Consider the following 16,263-nt stretch of genomic DNA (forward strand, 5'->3'; position numbering starts at 1 on the left):
CGCTTATCCTAGGTGCAGTACCTTGACTGACCTGAGAGGTAAGGGGGCGCCAGAGAGCTGCACCCACTGGGGATTGGGGAAGGCTGGTAGTGACGGTCGGAGGTTCAGATATATATATTCCTGGCGCGGCCAAGGAAGATATATATACCGCCCTCACTACAGAGGGCCCAGATACCCAGTGGGTTACAGGACAGTCTCTCTGGCGACCGCTTATCCTAGGTGCAGTTCCTTGACTGACCTGAGGCTAAGAGGGCGCTAGCGAGTTGTGCTGTGTAGTGACGTTGAAGGGATAACACACTACCGTGTTCCCTGCGCTGGTTGCAGCTACCTGGCACTACTTTCTCTAGGTGCAGTACCTTGACTGACCTGAGAGGTAAGGGGGCGCCAGAGAGCTGCACCCACCGGCCGGCTTTCATCACATCCTGGTTTTAGCTTAGAAAAAAGACATCTCATTTATATGTATAAATACACTGCTCAAAAAAATAAAGGGAACACTTAAACAACAGAATATAACTCCAAGTAAATCAAACTTCTGTGAAATCAAACTGTCCACTTAGGAAGCAACACTGATTGACAATCAATTTCACATGCTGTTGTGCAAATGAAATAGACAATAGATGGAAATTATTGGCAATTATCAAGACACACTCAATGAAGGAGTGGTCCTGCAGGTGGGGACCACAGACCACATCTCAGTACCAATGCTTTCTGGCTGATGTTTTGGTCACTTTTGAATGTTGGTTGTGCTTTCACACTCGTGATAGCATGAAACAGACTCTACAACCCACAGAAATTGCTCAGGTAGAACAGCTCATCCAGGATGGCACATCAATGCGAGCTGTGGCAGGAAGGTTTGTTGTGTCTGTCAGCGTAGTGTCTAGAGGCTGGAGGAGCCACCAGGAGACAGGCCAGTACACCAGGAGACATGGAGGGGGCCGCAGGAGGGCAACAACCCAGCAGCAGGACCGCTACCTCCGCCTTTGTGCAAGGAGGAACAGGAGGAGCACTGCCAGAGCCCTGCAAAATGACCTCCAGCAGGCCACAAATGTGCATGTGTCTGGGCAAACGGTTAGAAACCGACTCCATGAGGGTGGTATGAGGGCCCGACGTCCACAGATGGGGGTTGTGCTCACAGCCCAACACTGTGCAAGACGCTTGGCATTTGCCACAGAACACCAGGATTGGCAAAGTCGCCACTGGCGCCCTGTGCTCTTCACAGATGAAAGCAGGTTCACACTGAGCACATGTGACAAGAGTCTGAAGACGCCGAGAAGAGCGATCTGCTGCCTGCAACATCCTTCAGTATGACCGGTTTGGCAGTGGGTCAGTAATGGTGTGGGGTGGCATTTCTTTGTAGGGCCGCACAGCCCTCCATGTGCTCGCCAGAGGTAGCCTGACTGCCATTAGGTACCGAGATGAGATCCTCAGACCCCTTGTGAGACCATATGCTGGTGCGGTTGGCCCTGGGTTCCTCCTAATGCAGGACAATGCCAGACCTCATGTGGCTGGAGTGTGTCAGCAGTTCCTGCAAGATGAAGGCATGGAAGCTATGGACTGGCCTGCCCGTTCCCCAGACCTGAATCCCATTGAGCACATCTGGGACATCATGTCTCGCTCCATCCACCAACATCACGTTGCACCACAGACTGTCCAGGAGTTGGCGGATGCTTTAGTCCAGGTCTGGGAGGAGATCCCACAGGAGACCATCCGCAACCTCATCAGGAGCATGCCCAGGCGTTGTAGGGAGATCATACAGGCACGTGGAGGCCACACACAATACTGAGCCTCCTTTTGACTTGTTTTAAGGACATTACATCAAAGTTGGATCAGCCTGTAGTGTGTTTTTCCACTTTAATTTTGGGGGTGACTCCAAATCCAGGCCTCCATTGGTTAATAAATTTGATTTCCATTGATGATTTTTGTGTGATTTTGTTGTCAGCACATTCAACTTTGTACAGAACAAAGTATTCAATGATAATATTTCATTCATTCAGATCTAGGATGTGTTATTTGAGTGTTCCCTTTATTTTTTTGAGCAGTGTATATGTGTGGTCAGAACAAAGGAACATGACTTATTCCTTCAAAAAGACCTTACAAAGGACCAGGGGGCACTCATTATGTGTGGAGGAAAGACTATTTCAGCAGCTAAATAAGAAAGGGTTCTTTACAGATAAAGCAGCCAGACAGTGGAATGCTCTACCGCAAGAGGTAGTAATGGCAAACAATATAACAGCATTTAAAAAGGGCTGGATGCTTTTCTCACAACAAATGTCAATGCGGGTAATAAATGATCTAGTGTTAGATAATTTGTAACTGCTGGAGAAAGGTTGAGATTGATGGACCCAAGTCTTTTTCAACCTATATATGTAACTACGTCTGAATTATTGTGCACTCATTTCCATTGTGACTTCCTCCTCACCCCATCACTAACTTATTTGAGTTTTTAGTTGGTATTTATTCAATGGTGAGGCTTTCTCAGAGGAAACCTGTGAGATCCATTCTCTTGTTGTGGACTGACCTCCATTAAAAGGGGAGATGTGGTTGCAATTCTTTGTTGTGCTCCATTTGTATCCACATATTAGTAGCACAGTTATTATTCTTTTCTACATTTTTTAATTGATACTTTTGTGCCTTCTTAAAATGCCTGATAATGACCCAACCACTACCTCTTAGCATAGTAATCATTCAGACACAGATTAAGAGACCAGGAAAATATTGCAGAACCAATTCCACTGAGGGGACAGCGGTGTTCATATCCCCAAGCGAGCCCTCATGTAACTCACAGAATTATGCCCAAAAAGTCTTCTTGACTATCCATCAAATCCACATGGTGTTAACTAGAATTGATGAGCTCAAAGTTGACATATCTATTTTACGTCAAGATGAACAGAAAGAAAGAGAACAGGCGACAGAGGCAGAACACAGAATAACCAAAATGGAAGATCGTCTTTCTCCTGTGGATCAAACCTCTCATCCATCAAGAGTCAACTCGTTACTCTTCGTCTCTTCGTGAGAGAATACAGGACCAGGAAAACAGTATTTTCAGATGCTACCTGTGATTTGTGTGTCTTAATCAATGGGGAGAGGGGTGAGACACACATCTCTTCATTGAGAATCTTTTGATCTCCACCTATGGCCAGAATAGTTTTTAGCTACGTTCACAGATGAGAGAGTTAATCGTGTCTTTGCCCAATCCTTCTCCCAGGGGCTCAGCCTTGCGCCTTCATCATGACATTTTTTAACTACAGGAACAGAGATATCTACCTTCGGCTGTCATGGAGAAAAACGCTGTATCCTGTTAAAGAATTACAGGATTCATTTATGCCTAGACTTTTTGGTGGAGGTGCAGTATAAGAGGATTCAATTCCCTTTTGTCAAGAAATGCCTTATGAATTCAAACTTAAATATGTCATGTTCTATCTGTTTCACCTGAAGGTTACTACTGACATCCGATCTTATTTCTTTGAAACATCTTAGTAGGTGCATTACTAGCTGGAATGGAGGAGTCTCGGTAGAGTATCTCCTCGTCAGGGACAATAAGTTTGGTTGGGGCTTATGCTGGGGGGTTCTTGGCCCCTCCACAATTTTCATCTGTTTGACCATACCGTGACAGGCACTGTATCCTTTTTGTACTAAACTAGATATAATTGGATGCAACTGCATTATGCTGATTAACCTATTTCCTTTTCAATAAAAGTATAAAAGTGGACTTTATCAGCATGTCCTTAGTCCAGAATTATCATTGTTATCTTTGTTCTGTTGCAAACAAAAGAGGAAGAATCCAGCGGGGAGACATTATTCCAGGTAAATGTATAAAACTTGACTTTTATTTCACCATTAAAAATATCCAGGAGCAGTAACTGACTGGTCAGCTAGATAAAAAAGGTATCGGAACGGACATACAAGTTTCGGCGGTAAGCCTTATTCATGGTCCATGGATCCATAGGTCCATCCCGCTACCTATTTTATCTTGCTGACCAGTCAGTTACTGCTCCAGGATCACCTCTGGATTCCTCCTCCTTTGTATACATAAAGTTGTTGCTCTGACACTATCCGTGCGGGTCCATCCAGTGTTGGACAGAATTATCTCTGTGTGGTGATCAGACTAGCATTTTCTATTCTTATTTGTTTTGTTGCACTTATATTTGTTCATGAAGTGGGTCTTGCTTTGTTTGGGAAGTGAGACAGGGTGGGCTGGGAACTCTGTTTTTATCTCTACAAATTTTGCTGTCTTTGGCTTCTGTGATGCTGAGTCACTACTCACGGGCAGGCCGTGAGACAGGGTAGTCAGGAGGTCCGAGGTCCGATATCATGAGGGCTCGTAGTACAGAGGGGTAAGTCAAAGCTGTAGTCAGGAGACAGTGTGCCAGGGGGGTACATCAAAACCAGCGGGTACAACAAACGGATAGTCAGAGGTCAAGTTCAGGCTCAGATGCCAGGAGGTTACATCAAAACCAGAAGGGGGAATCCACAAGAATAGTCACAACAAATACAAGGTTCGACAACAAGGCCAGAGGAAAGAGACAGATCTAAGCAAAGCACAACTGACACAGACTACTTGCAGCTAGCCAGCTAAATACCTTGCAAATGATTAAGGATGGGAGACAACTGGGGGAAACGCCCAGAGCCTAAACCAGATACGACAGCAGGACTGTCAATCAAAATGCTGACAGCCCAGCACCCTACAGATTTCATAGGGCAGCTGAGCTGTCACTCACAGCGTCCTTAGGCCACAGTCAGTTATGAAGCCGTGACGGCTCCATTTTTTGTTATATGGCGGGGGGTTGTTCATGGTGTAAGCTTTATCCCGTTTATTCCTTCACTTCTATATCCCCACAGCTCATACATTGATATCAACTCAGAGAAGCACTGGATCGGTTACATGCCTATCCTGTAATCTGTTGGGATTGACAGAATTAAGAGACGCCTGGTGTTAAGGTGCCTACACACTAGACGTTTTGATGTCTCCAAGAGACCCATCCTATTAAATCCAAAATGACTATTCTGCAAAAACCATGTGTGGGCTCAGCTTACCATTAAGTATTCTCCACATATGCCTAGGGAATTTCATTCCTAGTAAATTGTATCCTAAATTTCACCCTTCATAGCACTGAAATCGATAAAGAGGGTACACATGTTTTTTATATGGTACAATGTTTACCTCTCCCATTATACTTCTGGGAATATATTTTCCTCCCACATTTAGAACATTAGTCATACATAAAGCTATTGCTTTCATCTTACAAAATAGTACCCAGCTAGTGTTCTGGCTCAGGGATTTTAACTGTACCTAGGACAAAAAGTAGGGACTGGGTATGGCCGACGAGTCCTGCTACTGACATAGATAACGCTTTGATGTTGCAAAGAATGGTGGCTGACCTGGGTCTATGGGACATCTAGCGTTCCCTTAACTGCTTATATACAAAATATTCTTGCTATACTGCCATACATGAGTCCCTCTCCTGCATAGACCTTGCCATTGCACCAGCCCTGACTAAGACCAGGTTTTCTTCCTGTGATTCCTCACTCGATCTCACATCACGCTTCACTTACTGTTTTCTTCTCATGGGAGGGCCCATTTTCAAGACCTCTGTGTTATATGAACCCTTTTTTCTTAAATTTCTTTGGGTTTAATGAAGAAAAAAAAAACAACATATACGCCATTTAGGGTTTTTTTCTTACACCATTTACCAATCTCTGTAATTAATCTGTTCACTGTATTGAACAGGTTGTTACGATTACAATATGTCTGTTATTTGCCGTTTATGATGTTTATTTAAAAGAAAAATAGGATTAAAAATGTCAATTTTAACAGTTTTTAATTATATTTTAGTAATTTTATAGGAAGAAAAAACTCTGATTTCTAGAACACAAGTAAATTAAAATGCACAGGTATACAGAGATGTATCTGTATATACCAATACATTGAACCTGTATTGAAGGCGCATGCATTGCACTTTCACATACAGAGATTTCTCCTGTCGTTCACAGGTTTTGCTGCTGCCTATAATGTTGCAGAATGGGGTTTGATTATCAGGAAGACCAGACTTCAAGAATTATTTATATAAAGGTCTGTAAATATAAAGAGAGAAGAAAGATGACAGCCGCGACACCTAGAGTGAGAGGAGGAGGAGGAAGAACAACGGAAAAGCAATAAACACACTGAAGACATGAGTAAAGCCTTCACTGTAGGAGACTTCGAGGACAGCATGACAGAAAGTTGAGACATAGCTCTGACCTCGTCGGACAGCTCCCCAAATCGGAACAGTCCAGCTGGATCCGGAACGATGAGGCGCTATGTTTATTGCAGAAAAATGCCTCATTCTACTCCTGAACGCATCATTCACTTTCAATTCCCTGTTAAAATTTGTCTTTAGTGAAGATACTTTCCAGCTCACAAAGGAAGATGATAGTTGCTGCTCATAAAAATCTATGGCGATGTTATGGCAATCACGAATACATAAAATAAGAGTTACACTTTATTGCTATGATTACCACATTCTGAAAATAGTTTCTCCTTTGTGTGATTTCTCTGATGTCTAACAAGACGTAATTTCTCTGTAAAACATTTTCCACATTCTGAACAAAAAAATGGCTTCTCCCCTGTATGAATTCTTTGATGTCTAACTAGACCTAATTTCTCTGTAAAACATTTTCCACATTCTGAACAAAAAAACGGCTTCTCCCCTGTGTGAGTTCTCTGATGTGTTAGAAGAACAGATTTACTACAAAAATGTTTCCCACATTCTGAACATGAATATGGCTTCTCCCCAGTGTGAATTCTCTGATGTGTAACAAGATGTGATTTCTCTGTAAAACAAATTCCACATTCTGAACATAAAAATGGCTTCTCTCCTGTGTGAATTCTCTGATGTCTAACAAGATGTGATTTTTCTGTAAAACATGACCCACATTCTGAGCATAAAAATGGCTTCTCTCCTGTGTGACTCCTCTGATGTCTAGCAAGATCTGATTTTTGGAGAAAACATTTCCCACATTGTGAACATGAAAATGACTTCTCTCCAGTATGACTTTTCTGATGTCTAGCCAGCTGAGATTTATCGTTAAAACACTTCCCACATTCTGCACAGGAAAATGGCTTCAGCTTTACTTGAAGTCTTTGATGTGTTACAAGATTTGATTTATCACTATAACTTTTCATACATTCCAAATCTAAAATTGGCTTCTCTTTTGTTTGACTAAACCTTAGTCTATCAAAATGTGATTTAGTACTATGAAGTTTCTCACAATCTAGAAATGAATACTGCTTCGTCCCTGTGAGAGCTCTTTGATGATCATCACGCTTTCTGGGACTTTTACTTTGCTTCACAGTCTTTGATGAATCAGATAATCTGACATGTATAAAAGGATTAGATGATAGATCTTCGCTGTGAAGGGCTGATGGTAAATCTGGGATAATGATATTCTCTTCATATGTATTTTGTGTGATATCACAATCATCACCTTTAAAATCTGAAGATATCACATGTCCCCCTGACCACCTGACACAGTCATCTGTCAAAAATAAAACTGTATTATTTTGGAATAATTTAACTTGAAAAATTATATAGATATTTTATAACATTTTTATATAGAACATTTCCATAATTAAAGTACCGTATTTTTCGGACTATAAGACACACCTAGGTTTTAGAGGAGAAAAAAAAAATGTAAGCAAAAAATGTGGTCATGATGCACTTTTAAGGGGGAGGGGGTCTTTCACTGATACTGGTATAGGGGTAATGTCCCCCAATTCTGACAATATCCCCCATCCTGGTATATATACCCCCCCCTTCCTTTTATACGTGGTCCCCATCCCCATCCTGGTATGCCTGGCATCCCTCCATTCTGGTATGCATGGAACCCCTCATCCCTATCCTGGTATGCATGGCACCCCTCATCCCTGTCCTGGTATGCATGGCACCCCTCATCCCTGTCCTGGAATGCATGGCACCCCTCATCCCTGTCCTGGTATGCATGGCACCCCTCATCCCTGTCCTGGTATGCATGGCACCCCTCATCCCTGTCCTGGTATGCATGGCACCCCTCATCCCTGTCCTGGTATGCATGGCACCCCTCATCCCTGTCCTGGTATGCATGGCACCCCTAATCTCTATCCTGGTATGCATGGCACCCCTAATCCCTATCCTGGTATGCATGGCACCCCTCATCCCTGACCTGGTATGCATGGCACCCCTCATCCCTATCCTGGTATGCATGGCACCCCTAATCCCTATCCTAGTATGCATGGTCCCCTAATCCCCATCATGCTGCACATAAAAAAAATAAACACTCCTACTCACCTCTCTTCTCTCCTCCAGCGCTGCATCCTGTCTGCCTGCACTGATCTCTCCATGTGACACTCGCATGACGTCACTGCCATGCGCGGCTCACAAGGAGAGAGATCAGCTGCCGGAAGTCACTGCTCCCCACGCCGGGACTGTGTGCGCAGGGAGCAGTGACTTCACTCTCCTTCATAGTCGGCACACAGCGGAGCCGCGCTGCGGCTCCTGCTGCTGCCGGCTATCGCGCGTGCCCGCTCATTAAAGGGCATGAATATTCACCCCCTCCCCACGCCCATGGGCGTGGAGAGAGGTTGAATATTCATACCCTTTAACAGCGGGCACAGGCGATTCCGGCAGCAGCAGGAGCCGCAGCTCGGCTACACTGTGTGCTGCTATTAAGGAGCATGAATATTCACTGCTCCCCACGCCCCATAGGCGTGGGGAGCAGTGAATATTCATTTTCTTTAGCTGCGGGGACAGTGTAGGCTGCAGCGGGTGGCTGATGCCTCCTGTGCCCCTCTCCTCCACCGCTACCGCTCCCCCCACACACACACACACACATTATATATATATATATATTATATACACACGCACCCCCCATTTTCCTCCAAAATTTTGGAGGAAAAAAGTGCGTCTTATAGTCCAAAAAATACGGTATTTTTAGGTGGTGTCCATCTCACAGCCTGTCTGGAAAGTAAATATTTTTCTTTGTAGAAATATTAAGTTAATATAGTCAACATAAAATTGTAGCAGCCAATAACTGGGAACAATCTGTGACTTCTCTGCATTTATTAGTTACTACTCACCTGGGTAGTCATATGTAGGAATCTCCACTTTGCACCACTCATCACCCATCACATATGTCTCCATAGTATTAATATGGGTCAGATCATTACCCTGAAACAAATATTGTAAAAGTCACAGACAGATGGAGAAGTCCCATCTATGATCAACTCTAATCCTACCATCTCCACTGTTCTCATTACACAAGTATAAAACATATAATACTGGGGGATAAAATAATACGGAGCACAAGACCTTCACAGCCGTCTACACATCATAGGGGAGATCTCATGACACCTTCTCTCCATCTACCTGATGATCCTGAGGAACTCTGGGATTTTCTTGTTTACAGTCCCGTGGAAGAAGAGGACGGGGACATCTCTCTGGTGTTGTCCTCTTACTGGATAGAACTGGAGGAAACACATACAGGGACTGAATTCATTCTTTATATACATATATTTATAGGCCAGAAGTATTTAGTCCTTGATATTACCTGGTGATGTGAGGGGCTGGGGAACCTCCATCATGACGTTCTTGTACAGATCTTTGTGTCCTTCTAAATACTCCCACTCCTCCATGGAGAAATAGACGGTGACATCCTGACACCTTATAGGAACCTGACACATACAATGATACTGTCATACACCCGATCCCTTCATAGCGTTACTGTATAATGTCCCAGCATTCCCAGCAGTGTCACCTCTCCAGTCAGCAGCTCAATCATCATGTAGGTGAGTTCTAGGATCTTCTGGTCATTGATGTCCTCGTGTATCATTGGGTGAGGTGGAGGCCCCGTGATTGGGCTCAGGGGTCTTCCCCATCCCTCAGACACAGGGGCCTGACAGCGCTCACTAGAGGTCTTCTTCACTACTGTGTAATCCTGGTTATGGAGAGACACATTAATAAATCTCACTACTGACATTTCCAGAGTCCTCACATCTCCAGTTCTGTCCATCTGTTATTCCCATAGATAAGAATGATGTAATGTGACGTCATCAGAATCTCTCACCTCTCCAGTAAGCCGGAAGAGGATCTCTAGGGTGAGGTGTAATATCCTCTCAGACATCTTGTCCCTGTCCCTATCCATCCTTGATGGGTCAATCAAGAAAATTCTCTGATATAGAAGATCTCCACTGAGAGGATCCGATATTGTATTGGCCTGAATGGGAATAATATATAATAATAATTTTTATTTTTATAGCACCAATATATTCTGCAGCACTTTACAATTTTAGGGAGAACATGTACAGACAATAAAGATGTTACAGAATAAGCATAACTCAGATATCAAAAGGAGTGAAGGCCTTGCTCATAAGCTTACAATCTATGATGAAATAGGGAAGACACAAGAGGTAAATGGTAAAATGTACTCATATTGTATGGACGGCATGGATTTATATAGTGTGACCAAGTTAAAAGTAAAAAAAAAAAGACTTTAAAATAAAAAATAAACATTATACTCACCTTCTGATGGCCCCCAGTCTCCTTAGCGATGCGTCCTGGCTCCCCGGCAGCTCGTTATGATCTAAAAGGACCTTCCATGACGTCAGCGGTCACGTGACCTGTCACATGACTAAATTATGTCATGGAAGGTCCTTTTAGACCATCGCGAGCTGCCGGGGAGCCAGGACGCATCGCTAAAGAGACCGGGGGCCATCAGAAGGCAAGTATAATTTTTATTTTTTATTTTAAAATCTTTTTTTTTTTTTTACAGGTACTATAGTACCCGGGTCTGGAGAAGAGTCTCCTCTTCTCCAGACCCGGGTACCATCCACACATTGAATTGCTTAATATCTGCATGTGTCCATGTAGTCATGCGGATATTAAGCGATTCAATGCAAGTCAATGGCGGCAAAAACGCAGTGCTTACGCAAAATAATTGGTAGTGCTGTGGATTTTTCCGCAATGATAATCCGCAGCGGAAATTTCCGCAGCATGTGCACAGCACATGTGGACTATCATTGGGGAACATTGCAGACCTTCTACCAAGTGTTTAAGCGTTTCTGTGGCGGAATTGCCACTGCGGAAACGCTTAAAAAACGAATAGTGGACACACAACCTTAGGTTTAGCTGTTAGTAGATCATTATAGAGACTTTAGTGAGTGCAGTTTCAGTAGAATGTAAAGAGCGGAAACCAGATAGTAAAGGGTCAAGAAGAGAGTTATCTGAGAGATAGCCGATTATATGGGAGTGGACCAAGCATTCCAGGAGTTTAGAGATAAAGGGAAGATTGGAGACAGCTCTGTAGTTAGCAGCGCAGTTCTGATTGAGGTATGTTTTTCAACCCCTTTTTGACGTGGGGTGTATTAGCATGCCCTACGTCAGATCCCCTGTTCAGTGCGGGTTCCGAATCTGAGCCCGCGCTAAACGTGCACATGTCAGCTGATCTATACAGCTGACATGTGCCTGCAACAGCTGCGGGTGAAATCGTGATCCACCCGTGGCTGTTAACTAGTTAAATACCGCTGTCGATCTCTGACAGCAGCATTTAACATCGCAGCACCGGAAGCGCATCACCCCGCCCATCGGTGACCCAGTCACATAATCGCGGGTAACCAATGGGTTGGCATGACAACCCGGGGTCTGAAGGAGACCCCTGTTGTAGTCATGTACAGATTGCTGTGAGCGCCGCCTAGTGGTCAGCGTTCATTGCAACTGAGGAAATCTGCTACACAGAGGTGATCTGATCATCGCCTGTATGTAGCAGAGCTGATCGGACAACTGCAGCTTCTAATCTCCCATGGAGACTATTGAAGCAAGCAAAAAGTTTAAAAAAAAAAAATTTTTTTTTAAATATTATATATATATATATATATATATATATATATATATATATATATATATATATATATATATATATATATATATATATATATATATATATATATATATGTTTAAATCACCCCCCTTTCGCCCCATTCAAAATAAAACAATAAAAAAAAACAACACATATTTGGTATCGCCGTGTTCAGAATCGCCGATCAATATATAAAAAAAAAAGAATTAATCCAATCAGTAAAGGGCGTAACGAGAAAAAAAATTCTGAACACCAGAATTACGTTTTTTTGGTCACTGCAACATTGCAATAAAATGCAATAGCGGGCGATCAAAACATTGTATCTACCCCAAAATGGTATCAATAAAAACGTCAGCTCGGCGTGCAAAAAATAAGCCCTCACCCGGCTCCAGATCCCGAAAAATGGAGACGCTATGGATCTCAGAAAATGGCACAATTTTTTGTTTTTTTTTAGCAAACTTTGGCTTTTTTTCACCACTTAAATAAAAAAGAACCTATACATGTTTTGTATCTACAAACTCGTTATGACCTGGAGAATAATAATGGTCAGATTTAGCATTCAGTGAACGTGCTAAAAACAAAACAAAAGAAGAAAACAACTGTGGAATTGCACTTTTTTTTGCAATTTCACTGCACTTGGAATTTTTTCCTGTTTTCCAGTACACGATATGGTAAAACCAGTGATGTCGTTCAAAAGTACAACTCGTCCCACAGAAAATAAGCCCTCACACGGCCATATTGACTGAAAAATAAAAAAGTCATGGCTCTGGGAGCAAAAAACGAAAATGCAAAAAAGGAAAATGCTCCGGTCATGAAGGGGTTAAGTAATGGATGTATGCTGGCATATTTAAAAGAGAAGGAAAAAATACCAGATGAGAGGGAGAGATTAAATATTTTAGTTAGGTGAGTGGTGACAGCAGGTGAAAGGGATTGAGGTAGATGTGAGGGAATAGGGTCACTGGTGCAGGTAGTAGGGAGAGAAGATGCAAGGATCCTTGTCACTTCTTCTTGTGTGACTGGTTCGAAGTCAGAAAGTGAGCAAAATGCAATGTAGGAGGGAGGAGAATGCATAACATATGGGGATTGGGAGAAAATTTATTTTCGGATATGGTCAATTTTTTCTTTGAAATAATTGGCTAGATCATCAGCGCTGAGGTTAGTGGTTGGGACCTGTACTGTTTGAGTAAGGACAGAGTAAAAAGTGTCAAAGAGTCGTTTAGGATTATTGGATAGTGAGGTGATTATGTTGTTAAAATAGGTTTGTTTTGAGAGGTGAAGGGCAGAGTTGTATGTTTGAAGCATAACTTTATAATGGATGAAACCTTCAGCCAGACTGCATTTTTTCCACAGACGTTTTGCGCACCTGGAGCACCGCTGCAGCGTGTGCCAGGGTTGTCGCCATCTGTGCCGAGTTGTTCTATGTGTAGGAGTTGTAGTTTTATCCAGGGCACATTGCAGTGCTTCATTATAATGCTTCAGTGTAGAGTGAGGACATGAGAGGGCGATCGATCCAATGATATTTGCAACTTCTTCATAAAGTTCTAGGTGTTAACGGCACATATATTTCTATATGTGTATGTGTAGAAAGTAGGGATGTCTTGAGCGGGGTGACAATTCTTGACAGATAATGAAAGAAGGTTGTGATCAGAGAGAATAAGAGGGAGGTTAGTTAACTCATGAGGTCCAGAGTATTCCCATCTTCATGCGTTGGAGTTAGTAAGCTGTGAAAGGCTGAAGGAGGAAGTTAGAGATAAAAGATGAGAGGTAGATGGGGAGAGGGGATCGCCAATGGGGATGTTAAGGTCCCACATAATGAGAGTGGGGATGTCGCAGGAAGAAAAAGTTTGGAAGCCAAGTGGCAAAGTGATCCAGGAACTGACAGGAGGAGGCCGGAGGGCGACGCACAACCGTCACGCGCAGGGAGAAGTGCCACTAGAGTCTGACAGTGTGGGCCTCAAAAGAAGGGAAGATAAGGGAGGGTACTAGAGGGATGACCTGAAAAGTACATTTTGTTGAAAGGAGCAGGCCAACACCTCCACGTTATCTGTTGTCAGGTCTCAGGGTATGAGAAAAGTATAGGCCACCATATGATGGACACCACCGCCGCTGCTCTAACTACTGGATCCAGGTTTCAGCTAGAGCCAGAAGGTTAAGGGAATTTGAAAGGAAAAAGTCATGGATGTAGGAGAGTGTGTTACACGCTGACCACACGTTCCAAAGGGCGCAATTAAAAGAGACAGAAGGCATGCAAGGAATATTAATGAGATTAGCAGGGTTTCTGAGTGTACCAGGGAAGGAGTTAGTCCTATTATTACAAGAAGGTCCTGGATTAAGAGAGATATCACCTGCGACCAAGAGAAGGAAAATAGAGAGAGTGAGCAGATGGTTGAGTGTGAGAGTGTTTCTTGTGTTGTATGGTGGGAATGAATGGATCTGTGCGGTTTAACATTGTGAAGAGGACGGTGGATGTGAGTAATTGTAGCAGCCAGAACATAAATAACAGAAATACAAATAATAATAATTTTTATTTAAATAAAGCCAACATATTCTGCAGCACTTTACAATTAAAATGGGACATATACAGACAATATAAACAATACAATGTATCACATTTCAACAGTTACAGGAGGAGGGAGGGCCCTGCTCACAAGCTTACAAATTATATGGAAATGGGGGGACACAATAGGTAGAACATGGTCCTCAGCCAGTATCTGTCTAAGAGCAGTTACCGTGTGCTATTTGGTGCATGGGGGATGTGGAGACAGATGAAAAGGCAGAGACAGATTAAGATTAACATTTAGGAGGGGACAGGGGAGAGTTAGGTTGGTGAGTTGAAGTGATAGGCTTGTCTAAACAGATGTGTTTTTAAAGCATGTTTGAAGACATGGGGGCTAGATATTAGTCAGATCATTTGGGTCAGTGCATTCCAGAAAACTGGCGCGGCACAGGAGAAGTCTTGGAGACGGAGGTGTGAGGTTCGTATTAAGGAGGATGTTAGTCTTAGATCAGTTGCAGAACAGAGAGCACGGGAGGGGTGATAGACAGAAATGAGGGATGTGATATAGGGCGGTGCAGAACTGTGGAGAGATTTGTGGGTGAGAGAGATGAGTTTGTATTGTATTCTGTGGTGAATGGGTAACCAGTGCAATGACTGGCACAGGGTAGAGGCGTCGGTAAAGCGGCCTGATAGAAATACGACCCTGGCTGCAGCAATCAGAATGGATTGGAGAGGAGAGAGTTTGTTTAGAGGGAGACCGATTAGAAGAGAGTTGCAGTAGTCCAGCGAGAGTGAATAAGAGCGACAGTAAGAGTTTTTGCAGTATCAAAGATGAGAAACGGTCGGATTCTGTAGTTGTTTTTAAGATGCAGGTGACATGAGAGAGTGAGTGATTGTATATGGGGAATAAAGGAAAGTTGTGTGTCAAATATGAGTTATGGTAGCGCCACCCAAGGTAATTGAAAAGTCAAGTATAGGTAGGTTAGTAGAGGGAGGAAAAACAAGGAGTTCAGTTTTGGAGAGATTCAGTTTCAGATAGAGGGAGGACATGATGTTAGAGACAGCGGACGGACAATCACTGGTATTTTGTATTAGAGTGGGGGTGATGTCAGGTGAAGAGGTGTATAGTTGGGTGTCATCAGCATAGAGATGATACTGGAAACCAAATCTTCTGATGGTTTGTCCAATAGGGGCAGTATACAAGGAGAAGAGGAGGGGACCTAGGACTGATCCTTGTGGAACCCTGATAGTAAGGGGAAGATTAGAGGAAGAAGAGCCGGCAAAAGATACTGTGAAGGAGTGGTCAGAGATATAGGAGGAGAACCGGGAGAGAGTGGTTTCCTTGAGGCCTATAGAGCGGAGCATAGTGAGGAGGAGCTGGTGATCCACAGTGTTAAAAGCGGCAGAGAGATCCAGGAGAAATAGCAGGGAGTAGTGCCCATTAGATTTAGCTGTTAGTAGATCATTAGATACTTTAGTGAGGGCAGTTTCAGTAGAGTGTGAGGAGCGAGGAGCGGAATCCGGATTGTAAAGGGTCGAGAAGAGAGTTATCTGAGAGATAGCGGATTAGACAGGAGTGGACCAGGTGTGCCAGGAGTTTAGAGATGAAGGGAAGATTAGAGACCGGTCTGTAGTTAGTAGTGCAGTTCTGGTCCAAGGATGGCTTTTTCAGTAAAGGGGTGATGATGGCATGTTTGAATGAAGAGGGAAAGGTATCCGAAGAAAAAGAGAGGTTAAATATTTTAGTTAGGTGGGTAGTAACAGCTGGGGAAAGGAACTGAAGGGGTGTGAGGGAATAGGGTCACTGTTGCAAGTTGTAGGGCGGGAAGAAGCGAGGAGTCTGGTCACTTCTTCTTCTGTGACCGGCTCGAAGATGGAAAGTGAACTTGAGGTGCGGGAGG

At 43.4% G+C, this 16,263-nt stretch overlaps 1 protein-coding gene and 1 pseudogene across 1 annotated transcript in view; both read right to left on the reverse strand.

The window, feature by feature from the left end:
• Positions 1 to 16,263, reverse strand: part of LOC141271883 (uncharacterized) — a 235,008-nt gene that overhangs the window by 63,491 nt on the left and 155,254 nt on the right. The window lies entirely within an intron of this gene.
• LOC141271432 (uncharacterized) overlaps positions 5,598 to 16,263 on the reverse strand; it is a 310,526-nt pseudogene continuing 299,860 nt past the window's right edge.

This window comes from Phyllobates terribilis, unplaced genomic scaffold, assembly GCF_046119375.1.
Source record: "Phyllobates terribilis strain yellow unplaced genomic scaffold, ASM4611937v1 Scaffold_5__5_contigs__length_657084704, whole genome shotgun sequence".
In the NCBI taxonomy this organism is placed as follows: domain Eukaryota; kingdom Metazoa; phylum Chordata; class Amphibia; order Anura; family Dendrobatidae; genus Phyllobates; species Phyllobates terribilis.